Source organism: Aquarana catesbeiana, linkage group LG09 (assembly GCF_042186555.1).
Source record: "Aquarana catesbeiana isolate 2022-GZ linkage group LG09, ASM4218655v1, whole genome shotgun sequence".
NCBI lineage: Eukaryota > Metazoa > Chordata > Amphibia > Anura > Ranidae > Aquarana > Aquarana catesbeiana.
The window spans coordinates 82,143,054-82,167,477 of NC_133332.1; the positions used below are offsets into that span (position 1 = coordinate 82,143,054).

At 43.7% G+C, this 24,424-nt stretch overlaps 1 pseudogene; it reads left to right on the plus strand.

The window, feature by feature from the left end:
- Positions 1-5,162: 5,162 nt before the first annotated feature.
- LOC141108957 (uncharacterized) lies at positions 5,163-13,716 on the plus strand (annotated as a pseudogene).
- Positions 13,717-24,424: the final 10,708 nt, after the last annotated feature.

Below are 24,424 nucleotides of genomic sequence, written 5' to 3' on the forward strand. Positions count from 1 at the left end.
TCTTCTAATAATTTTTATTTTGTGGTCTATGTTTCACTGTCCTCCACACATTTCTTCTCATGTGTCATGTTAACAGGAAGTGATGGAAACTCTCCCCAGTGGGATTACAGGCATACAAAACCTAGTAAAAGTTGTAATTACTCTACTCTATTCTAGCCAAGAGTAAAACCTTAACAATATTAGTTAAAACATGAAAGGTGTGATGCTAAATAAAAAAAAAAAAGATTTTATATATATATATATATATATATATATATATATATATATATATATATATATATATAAAATAGCGTGGTACTCAATACAAAAAATAAAAAGTGCTTCAACAACTATATGGATTCTCAATCAGTAACATAAAAGATTACTAAACATATGGTTCAGTATAAATGTGATAATCAGTTCAAATCAGCCCTATTGAGCCGTGCATCCAAAATCCAGTGCTGTGCAAACCACACAAGAGTAAATAAAATGTTTTTTTAAATATAACGTGAAATATTATTTCTCCAGATAAAGTTACATTTATTTATCCATGCAATCCAGTGTTTTGTCCATGTGCTCCGCCACTGTGCGCAATGGCCACTCACCTTAAGATTCAATGTGACTTGCTTTTATTGAATCAGTATCTCCTTTAGAAACATATCTGTCAATGGTTAAATGATGATGACACTTAGATGGCTAACACATGGAAAGCAAATACAAATCTTTATGGTGTAGTAGTAATAAACAGGTTTATTAAAAAAAACATGTAGACTTACAGTTAAAATATCTCTGAATATCAAGTGGATGGGACCGCAGGGTCACACAAACAAAAGAACTTCCGGTCTCCTCCGTGACCAGAAGCGATGTCACCCGGCTCTTCCCTAATGAGTTATTACACCTAATTAACAGATTCAGGCTTTAAGACTTATAATGAGGGAGGGTTACCAGGCTCCACCTATAAATAAAATAACACTTTAAGGTGGACTGAATTTGTGTTTCAGATTTGACTTTACCATTATCACCTCACAAGGTTGGTGATGTCCTCCCTGGCTGCTGCTTTCTCTGGATTGGCCAGCAGAGAGTTATGCCCCGTACACACGGTCGGATTTTCCGATGGAAAATGTGTGATAGGACCTTGTTGTCGGAAATTTCGACCGTGTGTAGGCTCCATCACACATTTTCCATAGGATTTTCCGACACACAAAGTTTGAGAGCAGGATATAAAATTTTCCGACAACAAAATCCGTTGTCGGAAATTCCGATCGAGTGTACACAAATCCGACGGACAAAGTGCCACGCATGCTCAGAATAAATAAAGAGATGAAAGCTATTGGCCACTGCCCCGTTTATAGTCCCGACGTACGTGTTTTACGTGTTTTAGAACGATCAGATTTTCCGACAACTTTGTGTGACCGTGTGTATGCAAGACAAGTTTGAGCCAACATCCGTCGGAAAAAATCCTAGGATTTTGTTGTCGGAATGTCCGAACAAAGTCCGACCATGTGTACGGGGCATTAGTCAGCACCCCAGCCCTATGTAGGATGGTGGTCTTCAGCCCTCATGTTCCCCAGCCAGGCTAGTAGGGAAGTCAGCGGCTGTGGCTGCGCCCCCTAGGCAGCAGTACACCCTAGGCGGCTGCCTAGTTCTCCTAGCAGCAGCGCTGGCCCTGAATACAGCTATAAAATGCTGTGTTATTAAGGTTGGCCATAGATGAACCAAAATGTGGCCAGTTCAGCAGGGACTGACTGCATTTGGATCCATGTATGGCCATTCCCTTTTACAATCACCTGTTGAAGGGGAATATTGGAAAAATGTTATCAATCAGCTGCAACCGCTGATCAGTGTATTCTGACAGTAGATGAATCCCGCTGTCAGCATCCAATGGCACAGTGAAGAAAATTCTTCCATCCACCTTGTGTGGATGGGATAATACATCTATGGCCAGGCTTAACCTACCTTGTGTAGTCATTCCAAGAGCTTCTAACAATATATAATATTCATTTCGGTCCTCTTTCAGTGTTAAAGGTTATGTGGGGAAGGAGGAGGGAGGAGAAGGGAGGGGCATAGGGGCTGGGCCAGCACAGACAGTAGACATTTACAGAAGATATGTCAATGACGTGAAAAGAGGGAAGCTGCTGTGTTAGGGAATTTTGCTCTATTTGAAGTCCAGGTTTAGAGGCACATTGCAATTAAATAAAATAATTACGCAAAGGAAAAAGCACCAGTAAGCATCACTAAATGCATGGCCGCTGGTGAAATGCAATGTACTTTTTCTTCACATAACCTTATTGAAATGTCACATGTGAGTTCTAGTATCCATTCTATTAACATTTTTCAGTTTGTTTTTTTTTTTTTCACAACACCCCACAACAATACTGTGGTGTGAACTGACACCATAGAAAGCAAGGCATTTTGCCTTATCTATGCATTGGGGCTGCCCTGGGAAGAGCTGCCACTGCAGCCCCACCACATCTGGTATGAACAAACTCTAAAAATATGTGATTTTTACCTGAAATATTTCAAGATGGTGACGGGGGTCTCTCTAACCACACTTTTTTCTTTAGACAAAGTTTACATTATCAAATCTAACACTAAATATAATATAGTGATTTAGTCAAATAGCGTTAGATTATTAGGTTTACAGCCTCTAAAAGTGCTATAAAACTGCTATAAAACTGTCAATGGTTGCAATTACAGTAAGAGGAAGGAAGGAACAATATTAGGTCTTTGTATTTGCCTTGTTTTGTCTCTGAGTCACAGTACATTTCATACTTGTGTCACCAAATCTGTCACTCAAACTTGCAGATATGTTTGCTCAAGAGTCATTTAATGTCTACGCCTTAATTGATTCCATCCTTTGCACAAGAGAGATTGCTTTCAATATTTGCACAAGGCTTGGTGCTGAAGTGTGATGTCACAAGGCAGAAATATTTGTGTGTTTATTATCACAGTACAGTAAGAACAGAAAAAAAATTTCTGGAGTGCGTGCCGATGTGTTCATAACATGTGGTATGACTCTGGATATTTACATATCACTACCCTACCACAGCCCTCCATTTACAGTATATACTGTATACAAGGGAAACAACGGTATACAGTGTTTTACTGCACGTGAAGCCAAAATCTTTCTTTCTAGTTTCAGATTTAATGCAGGAGGGATAAAACCCCTGTCAATTTTTTAGCATTGCTTTGTGTCACAGCTAGGGAGATGTACCCTCTATAATTGACCTAGGGTTGTCACCTTTGTTTTGGCAACAAGTGAAGTAGACGGTGGAGATAAGAGCAGGACACATAGCATGTAGGGTTGCCACTTTTGTTCTGACCTAATACAAAACTGGATAAGCAATTTCTGAAAGAGCAACATAAAAAATACACGATTCCTTTACATAACATGCTTAGGGGATCCCCTAAACTTGCACGTGAAGTGGTGCATCTGTATAATGTACTCCAGCAATAGCAGGGTGGATAAATATCAATGATTTTTTTTTTTTAAATCAAAGAAATCTGATTTTTTTTTATTCAATTTGGATTTTTTTTATTTCACCACTTAAAGAGGAAGTAAACCCCGATGGGTTTTACTTTCTCTTTTGCTCCCCGCAAGGCCTGCAAATCAAAAGCAAAGTATGCGATGAATACTAGCCCATTATATGACACTTACCTGCAAACGAAGCCCGCGCTGTCCCCTGAGCAGGCCGCGTCCATCTTCACCCCTCTTCTTTCTGAGGCCACGGACTCTGGCTCTGTGACCGGCCGGAGTCGTGTGATGTCACTCACGGCACACGCTGGGGGAAGAAACGGCACGGTGGTCCGTTTCTTCACAGCGCATGCGCCGATGACGACATCGGCGCACTACAAGTGAAATATCTCTTAAACGGCACACGTTTATAAGATATTTCCACTACCTACAGGTAAGCCTTATTCTAGCCGTTTTGGTCACTTTTACCTATCTAGGCTTACCCATAGGTAAAAGTGACCAAAAAGGGTTTACAACCACTTTAAGGACCAGGGCTATTTTTCAAACTTGTTGTTTACAAGTTAAAATCATTTTTTTTTGCTAGAAAATTACTTAGAACCCCCAAACATTATATATATTTTTTCTAGAAGTTGGTGGAAGGAAATACACCTTTAAAGACTAATTATTAAACCACAAAATTAATTGTTGAACCACAAAATGTTTGAAGAATTGGAAGACACCACTGGCACACTTGTGGGGATTATTTGTTTTGGTGGTGGCTTATTGGACATTTATTTATACATATATGTTTGTTTAGCGTAGTATGAAATCACAGTTGTTTTCTTTAAATTTTTTGAGGCCTTGAGCTTTACTACCTGCTGCTTGTATATATTTATTTGTCACATTGCACTGTTTATATTATTACATTTTTATTATATAATTTAATTTCCAGGGTGCGCAGGCTGAAGGGGTTTTATACATCCCTTCCTTTTTTGTCACTGAGTCATTCCTTCACTTGACACAGTGCCTCAGAGAGGAAAGGATCGGATCATATCCGCCACTACCGACTGACTTGATTAAATTGATGATAGGCAACTCCTATCCTCATATTGATTAGTGATTCCAGCAGGGGCGTAACTATAGGGGGCGCAAGAGTCGCGACTGCGACCGGGCCCTGTGCTGCAGGGGGCCCGCGCGGCCCCCCTTTACATATGGCCGGCGGCAGCATAGGCCGGGCGGCTAGGAGTACCAGTGCACCGTGCGTACGGGTGGCTTGAGGTGGGGGGTGACTATCAGAGCTCCATGCTCAAGTACCGCACAGGCTGCTCTTTAGCTGTGCATTTACCGCAGGACCTGCTGTGTCCTCGGCTGGCTCCTCTGGGCCCCCCTCTCCTGCTCCATCCAGCGCTGCTCAGTTCGGTGTCTGTCCCCCTGATTCCAGCTCACACTGCATTGCATGCTTCTCCCGGGCAAATAAACTTTAAGCACAGAGATGCAGTGCAGCCCTGTGAGAGCCGGCTCCCCAGAGGACACCGCAGGCTTGTCTGCCAGCCCTCCTTCTCCCCCGTCATACACAGATGATGACAGACAAGTCTTTATGGGAGATACACTGATCGCCCGTCCAGCGCGCTGGAGGGAGCCCAGGCCACCACGGATGAGTGCCCGGCCTGCAGCTTGGTCATGGTGAGTGAGATGACCCCATCCCTCACATACTCCCTCCACCTCCCCTATGGACAGGGACCCCATCACCCCCGGGGATAGGGACCCCATCTCCTCTGGGGACAGGAACCCCATCACCCCTGGGGATAGGGACTCCATCAATCCTGAGATAGGGACCCCATCACCCCTTCGGACAGGGACCCCATCACCCCTGGGGACAGGGACCCCATCACCCCTGGGGGCAGAGACCCATCATCCCTGGGGACAGGGACCCCATTACCCCTGGAGACAGGGACTCCATCAATCCTGAGATAGGGACCCCATCACCCCTGGGGACAGGGACCCCATCACCCCTGGGGACAGGGACCCCATCACCCCTGGGGACAGAGACCCATCATCCCTGGCGACAGGGACCCATTATCCCTGGGGATAGGGACCCCATCACCCCTGGGGACAGGGACCCATCATCCCTGGGTTCAGGGACCCCATCACCCCTGGCGATAGGGACTCCATCACTCCTGAGACAGGGACCCCATTACCCATGGGCACAGGGACCCCGTTACCCATGGGGACAAGGACTCCATTACCCATGGTGACAGGGACCCCATCTCTCATGGGGACAGGGCCCTCTTCTCACCTGGGAACAGGGGCCTCTTCTCACCTGGGGACAGGGACCCCATCTCCCAAGGGGACAAGGACCCCTTCTCACCTGGGGACAGGGACCCCATCACCCCTAAGGACAAGGACCCCATCACCTCTGGGGACAGGGACCCTATCACCCCTAAGGACAAAGACCCCATCTCCCATGGGGACAGGGACCCCTTCTCTCCTGGGCACAGGGACCCCTTCTCTCCTGGGGACAGGGACCCCATCTCCCAAGGGGACAGGGACCCCTTCTCACCTGGGGACAGGGACCCCATTTCCCATGGAGACAGGGAACCCTTCTCACATGGGGACAGGGACCCTGTCTCCCCCGGAGACAGGGATCCCATCACCTCTGGGGACAGGGACCCCATCACCCCTAAGGACAAGGACCCCCTCTCTCCTGGGCACAGGGACCCCCTCTTTCCTGGGCACAGGGACCCCTTCTCTCCTGGGGACAGGGACCCCATCTCCCATAGGGAAAGGGACCCCATCCCCCATGGGGACAGGGACCCCATCCCCCATGGGGACAGGGCCCTCTTGTCACCTGGGTACAGGGCCCTCTTCTCACCTGGGGACAGGGACCCCATCTCCCAAGGGGACAGGGACCCCTTCTCACCTGGGGACAGGGACCCCATTTCTCATGGAGACTGGGAACCCTTCTCACCTGGGGACAGGGACCCTATCTCCTCTGGAGACAGGGATCCCATCACCTCTGAGGACAGGGACCCTATCACCCCTAAGAACAAGGACCCCATCTCCCATGGGGACAGGGACCCCTTCTCTCCTGGGCACAGGGACCCCTTCTCTCCTGGGGACAGAGACCCCATCTCCCATGGGGACAGGGACCCCATCTCCCATGGGGACAGGGCCCTCTTGTTGCCTGGGTACAGGGCCCTCTTGTCACCTGGGGATAGGGATGCCATATCCCCTGGGGACAGGGACCCCATCTGCCATGGGGACAGGGACCCCTTTTCACCTGGGGACAGGGACCCCTTCTCACCTGGGGACAGGGACCCCATCTCACCTGGGGGCAGGAACACCATCTGCCCTGGGAAAAAGAACACTATCTCTTCTGGGGACTGGGACCCCATCCAGCCTAAGGACAGGAACCCCATCTCCCCTGGCTGGAGGATAGGGGGGTACCAGCATGTGGTCACTGGAGATGGGGGCAGGTACAGCACCAGCAAGGTGTGTGCTCCAGCCCCTGTGTGCTCTTTCCCGAACCCCTCGTGGCCTCTGCCAGGTTCCCACATCCCCTCTCCTGCTGGTTGCTGCTGGGAGTTTGTCAGGACAGAGAGTGGGAAATGGGCCGGTAAATGTGTAATTTACCGCCCCTTCTTTTTCTAAATAGTCAGTGATCTGTACTGATTACTGACTCTGTCCATTCATAACTGTGACATATAGTAAACTGTGTTACTATGTTTCAGTTTATGAATAGACAGGAAGCTCTGTACAGAGCTATTCCTGTCCATTCATTCTATGTAGCTGAGGCTGCAGAGAAGGAGATTGGGGGCTTTGTTCTCAGTCTTACTCTTTGTCTCAAAGGTGGAACATCAGAGGTCTGTTTAGACCTCTGATATCTCACCAAAGCCCCCCAACGGGGCTCCTAAAAAATGGTAAAAAAAAACAAAACTACTGATACCAGTGGCACAACTACAGGGCTCACAAAGGTCGTACCTGTGACCGGGCCCTGAAGTTCCACCACCGGACTCAAAGGGAAGGGCTGGGGTTCAGGGGGGCCCTTCATGGTTTCTTGCATCGGGTCCCTGAAGGTTCTAGTTATGCCACTGGGTTCCAGATTAATAATAACTACTGCAGTAGGGAACAGACACAAAAGATACGCTCAGCATCTTTCCAAATAACTGTTCTGCTTTATTATGACGCAATTGAAGGTTTTTATACACATGATTACGTAGGTATCACATTAATATTACAATTGTACGTTTATGGTAACAAGGGGCGTTACATAGGCAGGCTAATTCTAATCAGGACTCAAAAGAATGTAAACATGTACTGAAAACATTATTAATGCTGTGTGCACAGTGAGGGCAGTGTGCAATACATACAAAATACAATACAATTATTTACAGAACGTACAAATTTCCATTACACCGACAGCTCCGGTAAGCTGCGGAGACGACACCTCTCCTGCCGCCAATAAAAGTGATCTTGCGGTGAATCCGCAATGGAGACCACTTTTATCTGGAAGTGGGCCACTGCCATAACAACAGTATTCAACGTACCGACGTAAAAAGATGGCGGGTGGTCTAGAAGTAGTTAAATCAGATTTTCTTTTTATTTTTATCAAATTTATTTTAATAAAATGCTTTTGGAGTAAAAAGCTACCTAAAGATAGTTTTCTATTTAAGATACATTCATAATTTAGTTTATTCAGCATGAAATGGAGCTTAGATATGTAAGCTGTACATTCTGCAATATTTCCATTTTTGGGAAAATCATTCAATGAATCTAAGCTCTGCAATCTTAGATAACATGCACTGCATTGATGCATTCACACTGCATTGATGCATTCCGGTAGTGCCCCCCGGAGTCCCATAAGGTAATGGCACCCCCGGGCACAGGCTGGGCTATCATTTCCCCTCAAGGCTGAGTTCATTGCTAAAAATAGGGGATTAAAAAAACATTGGGAGACAGTCACTTTAAGTTTCTTTTATTAGATTGTATTACTCATAACACAAGAAGAGAGGAATAGGGCTGCAGATATACCCCAAGCAACACTTACACACTCCACATCCGCATCCAGCTTGTACAGTGAAAAAACATATTTAAGCCAACACCAGCAACATTGTATTTAGAACCTTCAGCTGGTTAGCAGACATCTGTGCTTGTTCCCCTGCCTATGAGCAGTTCTTTCCGACTATACCAAGTGTGTGGGCAGAATCATCTGCGCCCATGCACATGGAGTGACACTAGCATGGAGCACGCTCACAATGCCTGAAACCAGGCAGACCATATGAAAACAAGAGAAGGAAAGCGCCTCTGAGTGCAAGCATTTAATATGAAATAATAGGTACGTATTCACACTTACAGTATAGTAAATGAAGTACAGTTCCAATGGAAAGGTCATCCTAGGTCGGTCCTGGCGGAGGTCCACGGCTATCCCCTCGGAGCAATACTACAGATTTTGGACGCAGGACCGACCTAGGATGACCTAGGATGACCTTTGCATTGGAACTGTACTTCATTTACTATACTGTAAGTGTGAATACGTGCCTATTATTTCATATTAAATGCTTGCACTCAGAGGCGCTTTCCTTCTCTTGTTTTCATATGGTTGTCTAGAGAGCTGGCTTCGCTCATCATGAAAGCTGCCCTTAGCGCTGGTGTTCATTAAAGATAAAGAATTTGTCTGTCACCACATCGATCCACCATCACGGACTTCTCATAGACTGATACTATTCTCAGCAACCATTATTGGATTTTATAGAACTTACAGATAAAATTAATGTGATTTATACCACTGGTCCTGAGCGCTGATACATATATATGTGTAAACATTGAACCCAGGCAGAGATTGCAGTCATGTGAAAAGTCAAACATTAAGACAGTTCCCCGACTCACTGTGTGCAGTAATTACATAGTTACATATTTAATCCGGCTGAAAAAAGACACAAGTCCACCATTAAAAAGAACATAGTTACATATAGTTACATAGTAGGTGAGGTTGGAAAAAGACACAAGCCCATCAAGTCCAACCTATGTGTGTGATTTTATGTCAGTATTACATTGTATATCCCTGTATGTTGTAGTCGTTCAGGTGCAGAACTGGACGGCATACTCCCAAGAGTCTTGTAGAGTGGGAGAATTATCATTTTATCTCTGGAGTTAATCCCCTTTTTAATGCATGTCAATATTTAGTTTGCTTTGCTTACAGCAGCTTGGTATTGCATGCCATTGTTGAGCCTATCATCTACTAGGACCCCCCAGGTCCTTTTCCATCCAAGATTCCACCAGAGGTTCTCCCCCCAGTTGGCAGATTGCATTCATATTTTTACTTTATTTAATATTTTTCTACATTAAACCTCATTTGCCATGTAGTTGCTCACCCCAATAATTTGTTCAGATCTTTTTGCAAGGTTTCCATATTCTGTGGAGAAGTTACTGTCCTGCTTAGCTTAGTATCATCCGCAAATACAGAGATTGAGCTGTTTATCCCATCCTCCAGGTTGTTTATGAATAAATTAAATAGGATTGGTCCCAGGACAGAACCCTGGGGAACCCCACTTTCCACCCCAGACCATTCTGAGTACTCCCCATTTATCACTACCCGCTGAACTTGTCCCTGTAGCCAGTTTTCAATCCATGTACTCACCCTATGGTCCACGCCAACAGACCTTACTTTGTACAGTAAACGTTTATGGGGAACTGTATCAAATGCTTTTGCAAAATCCAGATACACCACCTCTACAGGCCTTCCTTTATCTAGATGGCAGCTCACCTCCTCATAAAAGGTTAATAGATTGGTTTGGCAAGAACGATTCTTCATGAATCCATGCTGATTACTACTAATGATAACATTGTCATTACTAAAATCTTGTATATAGTCCCTTATCATCCCCTCCAAGAGCTTGCATACAATTGATGTTAGGCTAACTGGTCTGTAATTCCCAGGGATGTAACTTTTTTAAATATTGGTGCTACATTGGCTTTTCTCCAATCAGCTGGTACCAATCCAGTCAGTAGACTGTTCGTAAAAATTAGGAACAATGGTCTGGCAATTACTTGACTGAGTTCCTTAAGGACTATCGGGTGCAAGCCATCTGGTCCCGGTGACTTATTAATGTTATGTTTTCCAAGTCTATTTCTAATTCTGTCCCGTTAGCCATGAGGGTGCTTCCCATAATGTGTCATGAAGATAAACATTGCAGTTTTGGTTACTGAAGCCCCCCCCTCCAATTCCCTCATGAAGACTGAGGAGAAGAATAAATTCAATACCTTTGCCATCTCTCCATCCTTAGCAACCAGATTCCCTTCATAATTTTTTATGGGACCAATATGACCTGACCTCCCTTTCTTACTATTTATGAACTTAAAGAATTTCTTGGGATTTTTTCTACTCTCCTCCGCTATGTGCCTTTCGTATTCTATCTTAGCCACCCTCATTGCACCCTTACATTTCTTGTTGCATTCTTTGTAAAGTTGGAATGCTGATGATGATTCCTTAGCCTTGTATTTTTTGAAAGCCTTCTCCTTTGCTTTTATATGCATTCTTACGTTGGAGTTAAGCCACCCAGGACTTTTAGTAGTTCTTTTAAATGTATTTCCCATTGGGATGCACTGGGTAATACCCTTATTTAATATGCTCTTAAAGCATACCTATTTTTCCTCTGTATTCTTTGTTCCTAAGGTTTTATCCCATTTAGTATCTTCTAGCAAGGATCGTAGTTTAGGGAAGTTGGCTCTTTTGAAATTCAGTGTCTTTGTATTCTCCTTATGCTTCCTATTTGTGTGATTTATACTGAAATTAATTGACCTGTGATTGCTATTTCCTAAATCGCCTCATATTTCCACATCCGTGATCAGGTCTTTATTGTTGGTAACATTTTGTTTCTAGTTGGTGCATTTACCATCTGACCCATGAAATTGTCCTGTAAGACATTTAGGAACTGGCGAGCCTTAGATGAATGGTTCCTTCCACCCAGTCTATGTTTGGAATAGATAATTAAAATCCCCCATTATAATAACACTCCCCATCCTTGCCGATAATCCAAATTGTGATAGGAGGTCCGCCTCCACCTCTTCCCTCTGGTTAGGGGGCCTATAGCATATTCCTGGTATTACTTTCCCCTTAGTTTCCTCCCTTTATAGCTCTACCCATAAGGATTCCACCTCCTCCCTTGCTCCCTTAGTGAAAGTCATCTCTCACATTCACTTGTACATCATTTTTGATATACAGGCATACCCCTCCCCCTTTTTTTTACACTCTCTATCCCTGCGATATAGGGAATACCCTTGAATGGTTGTCAGCCAATCATGAGAGCTGTTGAACCAAGTCTCTGAAATTCCTACAAAATCTAAATCCTTCTCGTACAAAAGTAGCTCTAGTTCTCCCATCTTGTCCGCCAGACTCCTGACATTGATGAACATGCCACGTAGTTTAGACCGGTCGCATACTATCTCTTTATTGGGTGTTCTGAGGTTTTGTATGACAATTTACAATCGTATATACACAATCCTATACCCACAGTTGATCCAGAGGAAGGCAAAAAAACCCAGCAAAGCATGATCCAATTTGCTCCAGCATGGGAAAACATTCCTTCCTGATCCGCCAAGAGGCAATTGGATAATTGGAGACACCAGCATGCATCGCAGCTCCTGGGAAACAGGACATCTGCCCACCCACCGACAATGAGTCACACAGACCCAGTCTGGCCACAGGGAGTAAAAGATGTATGAAGTGGTGAAAGATCAAAGTATGTGAACTGTCAGTGCAATGAACGTTCCATATAAAGCATGCAGAATTACGTCCGGACCCGGTAGGAATCCACCATAAGAGAGCGATGGGCTACAATCCTGAGCACCTCCATCCCTAATCAATGCAAGCAATGGGGGGAAAAGCGAACTTAGGACTTTAAATGGGACGCAAGGGAAAGTTTGCGCCCCCATCCTTAATATCATGAAAAAGAGGGGGGGAGGTTGGGACTTTAAATGAGGTGCACATGATGCAGCCCAATCACACTCACAGAGGTGCAAACATATGTATGTTTATTGAGGACCAATGATCAACAGGGCATAAAAACGCATTGCATGCATTAGACATAAAATCGCATATAGACAATAAATCTATGTATATACAACCATGGGACATGGGTAGGTACAATTATGCATCTTAATCCCCCAAACAAGATAAAAGTCATGTGAAGTAAGAAACATCTGAAAATTGGTCAATGTGTGTTTGATGCATCAAAGGTAGGCCCGACACTGCGTTTCATGGACTTCAATCCACTCTTCAGGAGCCAGATGCATCTATTCTATAAAAGATGTATAAGCCAGTTTTCTGTCCATTTACAAACTGAGTTTTCCCAGCCTGTAGACTTTACCTTACACTTGAGCCGTGTGTGGGGAGCTGTGTTAAACACTTTTGCAAAATCCAAGTATACCACGTCCACCGCCACCCCTCTGTCCAAGGCTTTACTTACCTCCTCATAAAAATAAATGAGATTTGTCTGACAACTTTTGTCTTTCATGAATCCATAAACTCTCCAGTATCTTCCTGACTATAGAAGTTAAACTAACAGGTCTATAGTTACTTGGTAAAGACTTTGATCCCTTTTAAATATAGGCACCACAATGGCCTTAGGCCAATTCAGTGGTACAATTCCAGTCATTATAGACTCCCTAAAAATTAGAAACAATGGCTTTGAAATGACAAAGCTTTTGGAATCCATGGGTGTATGCCATCTGGTCCAGATGCTTTTAATCATTTTTATTCTGTCTAAATATGTCTTGACCATATCAATTTTGAGCCACTGTGGATCATTTGGGGCTGTGTCAATATCATCCCCGTTATAGTCATGAGCTTCCCCATGCTCCTTTGTATACACAGAGCTGAAGAAGGTATTTAATAAATTTGCCTTCTCTTTGTCCCCAGTGACCCACTCTAGATTATTTTGTAAAGGGCCTACATGCTCAGACCTGACCTTTTTACTATTAATATATTTGAAGAATTTGTTGGGCTTGTCCTACTATCTTTTGCAATTTGTCGTTTGTTTTGAATTTTTGCGGCCACAATTTCCTTTTTACATGGATACATTACGATGATAGTTTTCCTTAATTTTGATATTTTTAAAAAACTCTTTTCTTATTATTTATAGCTCTTTTTAACTATGGCCATGAGCCACATAGGTTTTATTTTTAGCCTTTTAAACGTATTGCCTATGGGAATATACTTTTTGAAGATTTCCCATTTCTGTTCTGTGTTCAGCGATGCCAATATTCCATCCCAGTATAAGTCTTAGAGAGCAACCCTCATCCATGGAAAATTTGCTTAAAGTGAAGTATTTTTATCTTCCCAGTATATGCTTGTTGCTTACAGCTAACATTAAACTAAATCATGTTATGGTCACTGCTACCCATCATTCCTAGTCGGGGTCTCTGTCCCTACACTGCCATTACTCCAGTCATTTTCCAGGTAGTTAAAATCCCCCATTATTATTACCGTCACAGCCCTTGCATGCTTGCCAACAGTTCCGATTTTCCCGGGACAATCCTGATTTTGGGACCTTTGTCCCGATTGGAGCTTGCCCCGAATAATTTCCCGGGATTTTGCCTTTGTCCCGGGAAAATCGGGAATGTTTTAGGAAAAAACGGCCGGCGGGCTACAAAATAGATGGTCACCGCCGCTGTCACGAGGATTATTTCCCCTTGTGTTCAGTGGAGAGGGGAGGGGCAGCCAATCAGCTTCTCCCCTTTCCACTGAACACACACGAGAAAGCCGGGAACTGCCAGGAACTGTAGCTGCCGTGCTGCTGGGGAACACAGATCGCTCTGTAAGGAGGGCTCCGCTGCTGCTGCCAGGGGCACTGAAGTAAGGAGGGCTCTGTTGCTTGGTGACACAGATCGCCCTGTAAGGAGGGCTCTGCTGCTGCTAGGTGCTGGGGAACTGACGTAAGGAGGGCTTTGTTGCTGGGGGACACAGATCTGTAAGGAGGGCTCCGCTGCTGGGGGACACCAGATGTAAAGGAGGGCTCCGCTGCCAGGGACACCAGATGTAAAGGAGGGCTCCGCTGCTGGGGGACACCAAATGTAAAGGAGGGCTCCTCTGCTAGGGGACACCAAATGTAAAGGAGGGCTCCGCTGCTGGGGAACACCAGATGTGAAGAAGGGCTCTGCTGCTGGGGACACCAGATGAAAAGGAGGGCTCCACTGCCAGGGACACAGATGTAAAGGAGGGCTCCACTGCTGGGGACACCAGATGAAAAGGAGGGCTTCGCTGCCAGGGACACGAGATGTAAAGGAGTGGTCCACTGCTGGGGACACCAAATTTAAAGGATGGCTCAGCTGCCGGGGACACCAGATGTAAAGGAGGGCTCCGCTGCCGGGGACACTAGATGTAAAGGAGGGCTTGGTTGCTGGGGACACCAGATGTAAGGAGGGGCTCCGCTACCAGGGACACAGATCTGTAAGGAGAGCCTCTGCTTCTGGGGGCACCTGATGTAAGGACAGTATCTGCTGGGTGATTTCATTTCATATTACAATGTAATAATAGTAATAATGTGCTTCAATCATCCTGACACCACAACAACCATGGTGCTGGGGTGATTGAAGCTCTAACACCAGGTGTGTGGAGTATCTTTATCTGCTAATTGGTTAAACTCTGGAATAGACATCTCTATTGTGGTGTAGGATCTGGGCCTACTGTCCCTCCATCCCTCTTTCCTTCTTTCTCTCTTCCTCCCTTCCTCTTTTTCCCTTTCTTTCTCCATCTCTCATTCATCTCAGACTCTAACCACACCCCCATTTGAACCACGCCCATATCAGCCATGCCCACTATATCACACCTACAAATGCATGCCCCGCCCCCTAATTATAATAAGACTCCGCCTACAGCTAAAAAAGTGTCCCTATAAATTTTTTTACAATGTTGGCAACTATGCCCTTGAAGCCCTTTCTATCGGTGCAAGGAGCTGAGTCTCCACCTCCTAATTAAAGTACAGAGTTCCCCTGAAAAGTGAATTGTCCCATGTCACTACACACTGTAACTTGTATGTTGCATAAGGAAGGACGTGCTGAGCCTGTGCCCACTCCACCAGTCCAGCGTACCTTTGTTACCTCACTCTCAGTAACAGAATGGGATCCTGTTGAGCACCTAGCGTGGACCTCATGCAGGCTCTCAATTAACTCTGTCCTTCTTGTACTCCGTGACCAGGCCATAGGTCTCTGTAATGCTAGTCTGCTCCCGGTTTCTATGGGAAACAGGCTGTGGGGGAGGAGTCCAGAACAGCAACACCCTCGCTACCAGAGGACCTGTCACCTTACCAGGTACCACGCTTAACAATTGGTTACTGTAGCTTGTTTCTTCACTTGGTTACAGCAACTATACTTCTACTAAATAGAAGAGCAGCAAAGATGATGGCCAACAGGCATTCACCAGTTTGACATGGAGTCTTTTCTCTCTCGTGGTTGTCTGAAACACCTGACACATGATTAGATGTCCTCTTGCAGTGTCTGAGGCCGATGGTTCATATACCAAAATAACTTTTTGAGGAATTTGTGGTCCCTTTGGTGGATAATACAGACTGGACACCTTTCCCCTGAAGACTATCCTTGGCAACAAAATGCATCGAGAGGAGCCTAATTTGTGACGTCATCACGCCCACCTCTTGGAGTGCAGTGATGCTGTATTTTGCCTATCTCTATTCATAGCATTGTGCGTACCCTTTTGTAAATATTAAATGTGATATTTTAAGTGATAATACACAATATGGACTCTTTTGTTCTCTTCTTATGTTGTGTTCTTATGTTCTCTACTTATATTGGCACTTTTTTTATTTATTGATTTTTGGTTTTATTCATTTATTTTTTGGTTATTCCTAAATGTGTTTTGATATAAAATCTTAAATGATCATGTACATTTTGTGATCTTTCACGACACATTAGATTGTGAATATTTAAAGAGATAGCACACCTATTTTTGTGTTTAAAGTAGATGACAAGTCTAAATTTAACTGTGCACAGGATAAAGTAACATTGGAATGTATGTTCTGATAACATAAAATTGTCCCAGACTTCAATCCCAGTTTTGCTTGAGGCACTTCTCAATAAAAATATGAGGGTGAGGGTTGAAGCTATAATTAAAGCGGGGCTCCACCAAAAAGGGGAAGCTCCGCTTGTCTGCCTCCTGCCCCCCTCTGCTGCCACATTTGGCACCTTTTGGGGGGGAGCCTGTACCTTGTTTGGACCCCTCCTTTTTACCCCACAGCCGGCCTGTGCATCTTAATCCCCCAAACAAGATAAAAGTCATGTGAAGTAAGAAACATCTGAAAATTGGTCAATGTGTGTTTGATGCATCAAAGGTAGGCCCGACACTGCGTTTCATGGACTTCAATCCACTCTTCAGGAGCCAGATGCATCTATTCTATAAAAGATGTATAAGCCAGTTTTCTGTCCATTTACAAACTGAGTTTTCCCAGCCTGTAGACTTTACCTTACACTTGAGCCGTGTGTGGGGAGCTGTGTTAAACACTTTTGCAAAATCCAAGTATACCACGTCCACCGCCACCCCTCTGTCCAAGGCTTTACTTACCTCCTCATAAAAATAAATGAGATTTGTCTGACAACTTTTGTCTTTCATGAATCCATAAACTCTCCAGTATCTTCCTGACTATAGAAGTTAAACTAACAGGTCTATAGTTACTTGGTAAAGACTTTGATCCCTTTTAAATATAGGCACCACAATGGCCTTAGGCCAATTCAGTGGTACAATTCCAGTCATTATAGACTCCCTAAAAATTAGAAACAATGGCTTTGAAATGACAAAGCTTTTGGAATCCATGGGTGTATGCCATCTGGTCCAGATGCTTTTAATCATTTTTATTCTGTCTAAATATGTCTTGACCATATCAATTTTGAGCCACTGTGGATCATTTGGGGCTGTGTCAATATCATCCCCGTTATAGTCATGAGCTTCCCCATGCTCCTTTGTATACACAGAGCTGAAGAAGGTATTTAATAAATTTGCCTTCTCTTTGTCCCCAGTGACCCACTCTAGATTATTTTGTAAAGGGCCTACATGCTCAGACCTGACCTTTTTACTATTAATATATTTGAAGAATTTGTTGGGCTTGTCCTACTATCTTTTGCAATTTGTCGTTTGTTTTGAATTTTTGCGGCCACAATTTCCTTTTTACATGGATACATTACGATGATAGTTTTCCTTAATTTTGATATTTTTAAAAAACTCTTTTCTTATTATTTATAGCTCTTTTTAACTATGGCCATGAGCCACATAGGTTTTATTTTTAGCCTTTTAAACGTATTGCCTATGGGAATATACTTTTTGAAGATTTCCCATTTCTGTTCTGTGTTCAGCGATGCCAATATTCCATCCCAGTATAAGTCTTAGAGAGCAACCCTCATCCATGGAAAATTTGCTTAAAGTGAAGTATTTTTATCTTCCCAGTATATGCTTGTTGCTTACAGCTAACATTAAACTAAATCATGTTATGGTCACTGCTACCCATCATTCCTAGTCGGGGTCTCTGTCCCTACACTGCCATTACTCCAGTCATTTTCCAGGTAGTTAAAATCCCCCATTATTATTACCGTCACAGCCCTTGCATGCTTGCCAACAGTTCCGATTTTCCCGGGACAATCCTGATTTTGGGACCTTTGTCCCGATTGGAGCTTGCCCCGAATAATTTCCCGGGATTTTGCCTTTGTCCCGGGAAAATCGGGAATGTTTTAGGAAAAAACGGCCGGCGGGCTACAAAATAGATGGTCACCGCCGCTGTCACGAGGATTATTTCCCCTTGTGTTCAGTGGAGAGGGGAGGGGCAGCCAATCAGCTTCTCCCCTTTCCACTGAACACACACGAGAAAGCCGGGAACTGCCAGGAACTGTAGCTGCCGTGCTGCTGGGGAACACAGATCGCTCTGTAAGGAGGGCTCCGCTGCTGCTGCCAGGGGCACTGAAGTAAGGAGGGCTCTGTTGCTTGGTGACACAGATCGCCCTGTAAGGAGGGCTCTGCTGCTGCTAGGTGCTGGGGAACTGACGTAAGGAGGGCTTTGTTGCTGGGGGACACAGATCTGTAAGGAGGGCTCCGCTGCTGGGGGACACCAGATGTAAAGGAGGGCTCCGCTGCCAGGGACACCAGATGTAAAGGAGGGCTCCGCTGCTGGGGGACACCAAATGTAAAGGAGGGCTCCTCTGCTAGGGGACACCAAATGTAAAGGAGGGCTCCGCTGCTGGGGAACACCAGATGTGAAGAAGGGCTCTGCTGCTGGGGACACCAGATGAAAAGGAGGGCTCCACTGCCAGGGACACAGATGTAAAGGAGGGCTCCACTGCTGGGGACACCAGATGAAAAGGAGGGCTTCGCTGCCAGGGACACGAGATGTAAAGGAGTGGTCCACTGCTGGGGACACCAAATTTAAAGGATGGCTCAGCTGCCGGGGACACCAGATGTAAAGGAGGGCTCCGCTGCCGGGGACACTAGATGTAAAGGAGGGCTTGGTTGCTGGGGACACCAGATGTAAGGAGGGGCTCCGCTACCAGGGACACAGATCTGTAAGGAGAGCCTCTGCTTCTGGGGGCACCTGATGTAAGGACAGTATCTGCTGGGTGATTTCATTTCATATTACAATGTAATAATAGTAATAATGTGCTTCAATCATCCTGACACCACAACAACCATGGTGCTGGGGTGATTGAAGCTCTAACACCAGGTGTGTGGAGTATCTTTATCTGCTAATTGGTTAAACTCTGGAATAGACATCTCTATTGTGGTGTAGGATCTGGGCCTACTGTCCCTCCATCCCTCTTTCCTTCTTTCTCTCTTCCTCCCTTCCTCTTTTTCCCTTTCTTTCTCCATCTCTCATTCATCTCAGACTCTAACCACACCCCCATTTGAACCACGCCCATATCAGCCATGCCCACTATATCACACCTACAAATGCATGCCCCGCCCCCTAATTATAATAAGACTCCGCCTACAGCTAAAAAAGTGTCCCTATAAATTTTTTTACAATGTTGGCAACTATGCCCTTGAAGCCCTTTCTATCGGTGCAAGGAGCTGAGTCTCCACCTCCTAATTAAAGTACAGAGTTCCCCTGAAAAGTGAATTGTCCCATGTCACTACACACTGTAACTTGTATGTTGCATAAGGAAGGACGTGCTGAGCCTGTGCCCACTCCACCAGTCCAGCGTACCTTTGTTACCTCACTCTCAGTAACAGAATGGGATCCTGTTGAGCACCTAGCGTGGACCTCATGCAGGCTCTCAATTAACTCTGTCCTTCTTGTACTCCGTGACCAGGCCATAGGTCTCTGTAATGCTAGTCTGCTCCCGGTTTCTATGGGAAACAGGCTGTGGGGGAGGAGTCCAGAACAGCAACACCCTCGCTACCAGAGGACCTGTCACCTTACCAGGTACCACGCTTAACAATTGGTTACTGTAGCTTGTTTCTTCACTTGGTTACAGCAACTATACTTCTACTAAATAGAAGAGCAGCAAAGATGATGGCCAACAGGCATTCACCAGTTTGACATGGAGTCTTTTCTCTCTCGTGGTTGTCTGAAACACCTGACACATGATTAGATGTCCTCTTGCAGTGTCTGAGACCGATGGTTCATATACCAAAATAACTTTTTGAGGAATTTGTGGTCCCTTTGGTGGATAATACAGACTGGACACCTTTCCCCTGAAGACTATCCTTGGCAACAAAATGCATCGAGAGGAGCCTAATTTGTGACGTCATCACGCCCACCTCTTGGAGTGCAGTGATGCTGTATTTTGCCTATCTCTATTCATAGCATTGTGCGTACCCTTTTGTAAATATTAAATGTGATATTTTAAGTGATAATACACAATATGGACTCTTTTGTTCTCTTCTTATGTTGTGTTCTTATGTTCTCTACTTATATTGGCACTTTTTTTATTTATTGATTTTTGGTTTTATTCATTTATTTTTTGGTTATTCCTAAATGTGTTTTGATATAAAATCTTAAATGATCATGTACATTTTGTGATCTTTCACGACACATTAGATTGTGAATATTTAAAGAGATAGCACACCTATTTTTGTGTTTAAAGTAGATGACAAGTCTAAATTTAACTGTGCACAGGATAAAGTAACATTGGAATGTATGTTCTGATAACATAAAATTGTCCCAGACTTCAATCCCAGTTTTGCTTGAGGCACTTCTCAATAAAAATATGAGGGTGAGGGTTGAAGCTATAATTAAAGCGGGGCTCCACCAAAAAGGGGAAGCTCCGCTTGTCTGCCTCCTGCCCCCCTCTGCTGCCACATTTGGCACCTTTTGGGGGGGAGCCTGTACCTTGTTTGGACCCCTCCTTTTTACCCCACAGCCGGCCTATTCACAGAAAGCAGCGTGCTTTGCGCATGCACTGTAGGGAACCGGCTGTGAAGCCACAAGGCTTCACTGCCGGTTTCCCTTAGTGGAGATGGCAGCGGGAGTAGAGGTCGACCGATATGGGTTTTTTTCTGGCCGATGCCGATATTTAGAAATCGCGGTGGCTGATGGCCGATATATGATGCTGATTTTTTTGGGCCGATATATTTGGCCGATTTTTTTTTTTTTTCCCCTTCATCTCATGAAATCTAACAGTTAGACCCCTTTCACACTGAGGTGTTTTTCAGGCGCTTTTGGGCTAAAAATAGCGCCTGTAAAGTGCCTGCAAAACGGCTCCCCTGCAGTCTCAGTGTGAAAGCCGAGTGCTTTTACACTGAGGCAATGCGCTGACAGGATGTTAAAAAAAAAGTCCTGCGGGGGGCAGGAGGCGGAGCCTAGCAGAGCAGACATGCATTGTTAGAGCTCCACACTGCTGAGGAGAGAAGAGAAGGACAAAGCGGAGCCTGCAGGCTCAAAAGGTATCCATTTGAACCTTTTTGCCCCAGGGAACAAACTGTGAAAGTTTGGGCAGGAAATATGGTACTGGGAGGAAACCGTGGCAGAAATAAAAATCACCTCACAAAGAGCTCACAGGCACTCACTGCAGCTGAAGCAGCTCCAGTCACCTCACAATATACAGCATCAGGGCGCTCTCACAGACAGAAAATGTCACAGCAAGACTCTCATTTGAGTCAGATACAGAACAAATCCTCTCACAAACTTCTCCACAAGCCTCCTCAGTATCCCCAGTAATATTATTACAATTTGAAAAGATGCTTCATAAGGCTTTAAAACAAACCTCAGACCAAATAACAAAAAGCCTAACCAAAGAAATAAGAGAGCTGGGAAACCGCACCGCAGCCTTAGAAATAAAAATGGATGAAATTGAAATTACAACCCAAGAAAATATAACAGAATTGGAACAATTAAAAAAAGAGAATTTAATACTTCAAACTAAGCTCGAAGATTACGAAAATAGAGCCAGACGTTCAAACTTGCGCATAAGGGGAATACCCGAAACTGTGACAGACCTGCAATCTACTATTACTGCTCTATTACAAGAACTAAAGCCAGATATCCCTATTGAACGTTTAGAACTGGACAGAGTACACAGAGCCCTCACAGCCAAAAAGAAAGATGGACCCCCACGTGATATAATCACAAAATTTCATTATTACAGAACGAAAGAACAAATACTAATTGCTGCAAGAGAAAAAAAAGAACTTAATTTTCAAGGACACAATTATCAAATTTTTGCTGACCTATCCCAACTTACTATTACTAAAAGACGATCCATGAAACCCCAACTAATGGAACTGCAACGCCACAACATTATGTATCAATGGGGCTTCCCCTTTTCAGTCAGATTTAACTACCAAGGTACAATTTACAGAAGCAGATCAGCAGATGAACTACAACAAACCCTTTTAAAATTAAATCTGACAGAACCCACAAGCAGCAACTCTCCCACACGCAGAAGAATGGCATCATCTTCACCTTCAGGCAGCACCCAGAAAATTTCAGAACAAAATGGGAATCATCATTATCACAAAAGAGGCCGTTATGCCACATCATCCATGGACCAAGAAGATTCAATGGACTGACATCCTAATTCCTGATATCTCTTCATTTATTATACTAAGAGATGGTTCTCTATAAAAAACCTATATTTATAACTGGATGTAACTGCATTCTGATAGTCACACACTGTGTGGGATCATGTTACATTCCAGTTATATTTCTTATTACTTCTGATTCATATAGCCTTAGAATATATAAGTGAAATAAGGAAATTCTTGTTCAGTTATATATTATCAGGTAATAACAATACATTTATTACTTTTTAGGACAAATATGTTCAATAATCCAGAAGTAATGGAAGCTTTTTCTTTCTTTTCTTAAAACAAATATATTATTACCTAACTAGTTCCTAGAATTATGTTTTTGTTTATTCTAATCTGAAGCAATACAACCTCAATTTTATGAGTTAACATATCTAAACAGTTACATATGAATAAAATATGTAATTGTTTACTCTAAAAGGGTTAAAATCCCAAAATAATTCAAACTATCTTCATCAATACCAAAGTTATTAACAGTACCTTTCTAACTGAATTATTTAGCCTAGGGCAAGACTAACCATATACAACCACCCTGGAATAAATAATTTCAACAAAAACTATATTCTGCACTCCAATTAATGAAACATCATTTTGATGTTTTTTGACATAGCACTTCTCTCCTGTAAGCGGAAGATCCGTGTACCCCCATTAGCCCTCCTCATTCTCCCAACCATATTATGTGGGAGTGTGACGAAGGCACTTATTCCCCTGAGAGAGATATTTATTCTCTTTCACGGGTAAATTGTGATTACTTGCAAAAAATAATTTATACAATGTATCATCTAATTTCATATGTTTTTTGTTTACTCTTTACTCCAGAATTCACTGGTTTCTTTTCTATCTATTCATCTCTTCAGTCCACACAGGTTGATCTGCGCAGCCAGCTCTGCATAACAAAAAGTAAGTCAAAACTATTTGATCTATTGCCATGGCACCACTGAATATACTTTCCCTGAATGTTCAGGGAATAAATGTCCCTCAAAAAAGGACCAAAGCCTTCCGTACTTTCCATAACAAGAAGACTCACATAGTATGCCTCCAAGAAACACACTTAACCAAAGATTCTACTCCAAAATATATTTCTCCTTTTTATCAACAAATTTACACGGCTTCTGCCTGTACCAAGCAAAGGGGAACTCTAATTGCATTTCATCGATCCACACCATTCACCTTATCATCAGAAATTAAAGACCCAGAAGGTAGATACCTGATACTCATGGGTTATATAATGGATACAGCAATCACGGTGATTTCCTACTACGCTCCTAACAAACAACCTACACCATTCCTCTCACATATATTACAAGTGATTAATACACACAAAATAGGAACAGTGATAATCTGTGGGGATTCGTACCAAGTCCTCCTCCCATTTCTAGATAAATCACCTTTTACACCATCCAAAATATCCTCTAGATTACCTTTTTCTCAACTTCTTTCCAACTACAATCTGGTAGATTCATGGAGAGAAAGTAACCCAATGAAAAAGAAATTCACTTATTTCTCGCACCCTCATCAAACCTTCACCAGAATAGATCATATTTTTCTAACAATAGGAATGATACCAGAAATTATTGCATCAGATATAATTCCGATTCCGTGGTCTGACCATAATGCAGTATACACTACTATAGCCTCAGCCATACCAAAAGCGCATGACCCAACGTGGTACTTACCGGACATAATGCTCAAACACCCACTACATTAGATGGCCATTGAACAAGCTTTAAAGGAATACATATCAATTAATAATACAACAGAAATCTCCCCAATAACACTGTGGGAAGCTCATAAGCCTGTCTTGCGTGGTACAATACAAAGACAAATGGCACTATTTAAACGGGAACGCAAAAATCTAGCAAAAAAACTAGAACTCAATTTTAATGCAGCCTACATATCATTTCAAGATAATCCATCTCAGAGTACAAAATCTCATCTGGAAAAATCTAGATTGGAATACGATCTATTTCTCA